Source organism: Thermobia domestica, chromosome 2, assembly GCF_964235325.1.
Source record: "Thermobia domestica chromosome 2, izTheDome1.hap1.1, whole genome shotgun sequence".
NCBI lineage: Eukaryota > Metazoa > Arthropoda > Insecta > Zygentoma > Lepismatidae > Thermobia > Thermobia domestica.
Window position 1 is genome coordinate 275,365,902 of NC_137455.1, and position 6,000 is coordinate 275,371,901.

Sequence of the window (6,000 nt, forward strand, 5' to 3'; positions counted from 1 at the left end):
CTGGACCTATTCTGCGGCACTTAACTCCGAGCATGTAATGCACATGGAAACAGTATCCTTATTGGTTTTCGACTTTCCTGTTGGCGTATGCCAATACCCCGCATAGAACAGGTAGAACTAATTGCTTAGAGATTACAATTCTTTCACTAATTAACTACTAATACCTTCAATGCTCTTTATTCTCTTGTTGTGTGCCTCGCAATAGATCTAGTATGTCAATTGGTATTCTGAGGCGGATTATCATGAAAGAAGTTCGGTGATGTTGGTGTGTTACGTTGTGATTTTCAAATTGTTTAACATTGTCAAATATTTATTATAATAGTAATTCTACTGTAATGTAGTCTGTGATGGAGGGCGATGGGAGCTGCCCCCATATCAATATCTAAACTATTTACATGCGTAAGTCTTGTCTTGCCTTTCATCAATGTGTACTGTTTCATGTGCTCCTGCTATTTTGTAAGGATCTTTTGTTGTTCAATGAGCATACACTTCGCACGAACAACTTTTTACTATTTTGCCTTTTGTCAACTTATTCGTGCTACAAGAAATTCAATATAAATGTCTCGGCGTGAGAGACCTGGGTTCAATTCCCGGCGGAGCTCATGTGGTTCGGATTCCACGTTAATCAGTAGGTCCACGTCTCATATAGCCTCGCTGCTGAAAGGGACGCTAAACTAAAATCAATCAATCAATATAAATGTTACTTCTGTGTTTATTCATTGGCTTTTGTATTATTTTCGTTACTCCCCAGAGAATGTTTTGACCCCATGTGTATTACGTCTTGCGTGCAGATTTACTTTTGGCGCGCCTCTCGTAATAATTGTTTAAAATTAGAATCCATTCTCTAATTTTTTGATATTGTTTCCTAAATGATTTCCGCTGGGCGACATGACAATATCTCATATGGCATAGATACAATTCAAGGGGGCCGTCATAAGCAATTGTTGAAAAATTGGAATTCTTTCACGATTTGCGTATAAATACGATGTCCGGATGCATGCATACAACCTACAATGCTTAAAACACAAAACAAACCTGTGCCAGGTGGCCACTAAAATCCATGAACAGCATCTAACCGAGTTGTGGCAAGGTGAAGCTCGGTTACCCGAGTGTTAGCGAAGGGGTGCGTCCGAAGGGAGCAGGCGTGTCAGCGTAGGTGGGTATACGCGTAAGTGAAGATAATAAAAGCGAGTAGGTCTTGGTTATGATACGAGTTTCAATAGCACTCGTCATGTTTTCATATTAGTAACCCTCCACTTGTATACATAAAATACAACTTCTGTACACTGCGAAGAAATACACCGCTGGTGGAAAATATTTTCTAATACAGTCATCTTTCATGTTCACTCACTTATTTTATTCGTCGTAAAAACTTGTAATGATTTTATACTAATATCCCTACACTTGTAAACCTAAAATGTAGTCGTATTACTTTGTATTTAATTCTGTCGCCTACAGGAATTTGTTCTTTATAAATATGTCTTTTCATACAAAGTATTGAATTTTACCTGTAAATACGCCAAAATACAGTGCACCAAAAGTAAACCGGCACCATATCTTGGTTGACAATGAATTGATAGCACAGTTCTGTGAAGTTTCATGGTTTTGAGCATTGTGATTGGTTGCTATTGTAATGTTGCTGTACGATTAGTCCAGTCAAGATAAGGATTGACCTTGAACAAATTGCAATAGAAATGAAACATGCGCCAAAATGATGCTGATCATATTCTAAGCAAACCTGAAAAAGTCCTCAAGAATATTTAGTCTGGAATGTCGTTAAATCCAATATGGCCGCCGTTGGTGGTCATTTACGACAAACATAATAACAAACGCAGTAATTATGTAACTTTGTAACAAAATTACAGGCTCAACATCCCTAATAAAAGTTGTTCACCATCATGCTTCCTATGGTGATGCGCAACAGAACGCAATGATGATTGTGTCATGACCGTAAAAAGTTGTATTGAATATGCCAGAGATTTGTTTGCGAAAGACGCAATGTACCACACTACTTGCAGTGTAAATTTTAGTACAGGAAAGGGGATTCCAGGAAAGATGAGGAAGTGGATGTGTTTAGGTGAATACAAACCGAAGAAAATGGCAGGCCCATGCAGACTGAAAGAGATAACGCTTTCTTGCGAGTAGTTGAGTATTCACTTAATCACATCCACTTCCCCATCTTTCCTGAAATCGTATTTCCTGTTCTAAACTTTACACTGCCAGTAGTGTGGTACACTGTGTCTTTCGCAAACAAATCTCTGGCATATTTAATACAACTTTTTACAGTCATGACCCAATCATCGTTGCGTTCTATTGTTTCTTGAAAAGTATTAGCTTTTAGTGGAATTAGACAGTGATCCTTCCACTTACCGTCATATCTATCAGGCTCACCACAAAACAAACAGTTAAGAGCAAAATGTTCCACGAATGCTGGCGAATTTGAACGTAGAATACTTGTAGATGTCTCTTCGTCGGACGGTATTCTAGATTGTGTATCTTTCTTGCCTTCACTGAAATTCACATACTTCCTTCGGTATTCTTGATGATCTTTTTTCCAGGTTTGGCTGTCAGTGCAGCTGCGCAAAATTCACTCAATTTCTGAATTCCTTGGCATTCCTTCTGAGATAAATAAAATTAAAATCATCAGTTACAGTTCAGTATTCAATCTTTTGAAAACAGTAACCACAAACAGAGTTACATTTACTTTTACAAGAAGTATAAAGGGCCTACTATTTGTAGATAATGAATAAAGTACAAAGTGTCTCAAAAGTCCTCTGACAGAGGGTAACACTGTTGCCAGAGTTACAACAAAATGTAAGAGGGAAAATCATCTCCAAAGATGTTTTCAATCTAAAGTAAAGGATTTTTTTTAATCGGACCAGCCGTTTGGGATATACACTCTTTATACGCCCAATGATACAAGAAAATGCAACGTTGACATTTACCGGAACACATAATATAAGTGAATGAAGTTACTGTCCTTTACGCTAACGTGTCGATGGCCAGCCCCCATTCACCATACTCTTACAAAATTTATCCTCCTCCCGATAAATGGCAAGGTTGCATTTAACAGCGGGAGCATAAAGAGTGTACAGCACAAATGCCTAATCCGATTTAAAAAATTCCCTCAGTGTAGATTGAAAACATCATACTTGGAGACGCTTTACGCTCTTACATTTTGTTGTAACTCTAATAATAACAGAGTTACCTTATATCAGGGGACTTTTGAGACACTCTGAATATTAGAGATATGTTCAATGACTCATTCGAAAGGACACATGATGGTGAACAATCTTTATCAGGGATGTTGAGCCGCAATTTTGTTACAAAGTCACATAATTACTTCGTTTGTTGTTATGTTTGTCGTAAATGACCACCAACGGCGGCCATATTGGATTTAACAACGTTCCAGACTGAATATTCTTGAGGACTTTTTTAGGTTTGCGTAGAATATGCTTAGCATCATTTTGGCGCATGTTTCATTTCTATTGCAATTTGTTCAAGGTAAGGTGTCTTTTTTTACGTACGTTGACTGGACTGGATGTTTACGGTGTGCTGGCTGTGTGAGAGCTACCCGGTCCCAGCATAGAGTTAGAACGTGGTTTGGGTTTACTTCAGCAGAAAGTCCTACGAAGTACAAAATTCATAGGTAATATACGATGTGAAACATTTTTTGTGAAGGAATGAGAGTGTGAATACAACTAATTACTGTCAGTGCATAGCATGAGAAATGAATTTTGAGTAATAGTGAAAGTACTGTATAAGTTTGCTCTTCAATATCCTCGTTTATGCGTATATCCCCCTCGCTGACGCACCTGCTACCTACGAATCCCTCACAACCACTCGTGCTCTCCCTTGCTGCTTTCCTACCTGACTCAATTAGATAGTATTCGTGCTTTTTAGGAGCCACGAAACAAGTTGGTTCTTGTTTTATGTACTGTAGTGAAGCTATACGTCCACTCTGTATTTAAATTGAGCCCTCCTGACGTCAATCTGTAAGTGATAATTGAGCTCCTCATTTAGTACAGAATCTGCTAAAAGAAATACAAAGCTCTAACTAACCTGAAACTGTAAGAAATGTGTCAAAATTTGGTAAAAACACCTACTCGAGTAACGCCCATGGTCTTTTTCTCGAGTTTGTCTGAGGTGGATAATATTGTGACTCAGGCAAAAATGCACTTTGAATAGAATATTCATAGGAACCACTACTAAAACGAGCCCTGCGGGGCTTTTAACTCCCTTCGCTCGCTCAGCTATGTTTTGAAAAGTAAATAGCACTGGAGATCACTGGATATCTTATATTAGCAAAATTGGGGGAGAAACTAATATATACCCAAAATCACTTGTTCTGCTTAAAGTGTACCCTTACCTGTGAATCATTTTTCATTTACAATGTGCATTAGTTGTCATTGATTATGAAACAGTGGCATTTTAATTGTATTTTTGGAAGAAGACCGATGAAAACAAAAGCAGGAAGGATTACGAGATTGCCGTGTTACAATTTTCGGATATAGTATACGTAAAGCCGCGTCAGTTCCCGAAGGAGCTGGACGCTCATACTTTCAGGGATTATTCATTGAGTATCTACGAACTTACCAAGGGGGTAACAAAGCGACTTTGATTTACTTATCGACTGATACGAAAATAAAACAGAACTTCATATCCTCATGTGTAGTGCCCCTGTACTTTATCTATGACTATGTGTGTGTAAGGGGGGGGGGGATTTAACGCATATCGCATGTCTTGTGCACATGGATACTTCTTACTATTGTACTACGTAGAAAATTTATGATATTTCATGTAGAAGTGATAATAGAACACAGAAGAAACGCAGATCACGACGTTCTCATGTATACTATTACCCAATTTTCCCTTGTACTATTTCGTTCCTTTTTACTTGTAATTTTTGAAGACCTCTTGTCAGAATTGTATAATTAATTAAATCACCCTTATTTCACTATTCAGATAGAGAGATTGAAATTTTCGTGCAGTTTTACTACACGGATCCATAGAATAGATAGTAGTAATAGTAGTAGGGACGGGTTAGAAGCCCTGCAGGCGTTGGTTGGGTTCTGTTCTGGACATAAGATGCGCAAATTAAAAACTTGCCCAAATTTTCCTGTATATTTTACAATCTGTAAATTCGTATAGTAAAACTGCACTGAAATTTTATTTTAGTGGGATATTAACTAACGAGTTTTACACACTACCATAACCTAGACTAACCCAAGTCTTAAAATGCTTGAGCTACTGTGCTGTACAAAGGCCTGAAGTCTAGTAGGTAAGGAAATGTTAGGTAAAGAAAAATGTGTAACTGAGGGGAACCAGCCTTATTTTTTGGATAAAGAGTTGCACAATTTCGGTAATTTATGTTAATATTAAATTAGGTTAGCAGGACAACTTCAATAAAAATTCATCAGTGGTTTCTCTCGTGTCTTCGTAAGTATACCAACTGGAACAGGGGTTTAAAGTTCACCCAGTTCCGTATTCTTAATCAGTACGTAGTTCAGGATAAAACAAATATTCGCTACCGTACATCTGCAGAAGAATATAGCAGCTTGTTAATTTACTGCTTACCGTTATATGTTCTAGAACATAATAAACACTACGTAAAATGTAATCCTAATAATTTAACGCAAGGACTACTCATTTTGATAAAGCGCCGTGATATTTACTCTCCCACTTTTGTTTCTGCCAACCGCACACACCTTTGAGCAAACGTAGCGTTAAGTTGTCAAGTTCAAGACTTCTCACGGACACATTCCGAAACAGTTTAAACCTAAAATAATGGAAAATTTCTCATTTATAGGTTGGTTAGATCTTTCTCTCTGAAGTCATTCTTAACAATATAGACCTACATCCACTTTCCTTTATGTATTCCTCTACCTTTATAATATGCACTATCACTGCCACTCTTCATGCAAAATAGGGGGCGCGGTGGCTCAGTGGTAGAGCGTTCACCTCTGGTGCTTGGGGTCCCGGGTTCGATCCCAGCCTCCG

The 6,000-nt window shown here is 38.0% G+C and overlaps 1 protein-coding gene across 1 annotated transcript in view; it reads right to left on the reverse strand.

The window, feature by feature from the left end:
* Window positions 1-5,705, reverse strand: part of LOC145678504 (uncharacterized) — a 278,047-nt gene extending 272,342 nt beyond the window's left edge. Inside the window, exons 1-2 of the mRNA XM_081748724.1 lie at window positions 5,578-5,705; window positions 2,371-2,619 (exon numbers count right to left, since the gene is read on the reverse strand). The gene's annotated coding sequence lies outside the window, so the exon portion shown is untranslated. The remainder of the gene's footprint in view (window positions 1-2,370; window positions 2,620-5,577) is intronic.
* Window positions 5,706-6,000: the final 295 nt, after the last annotated feature.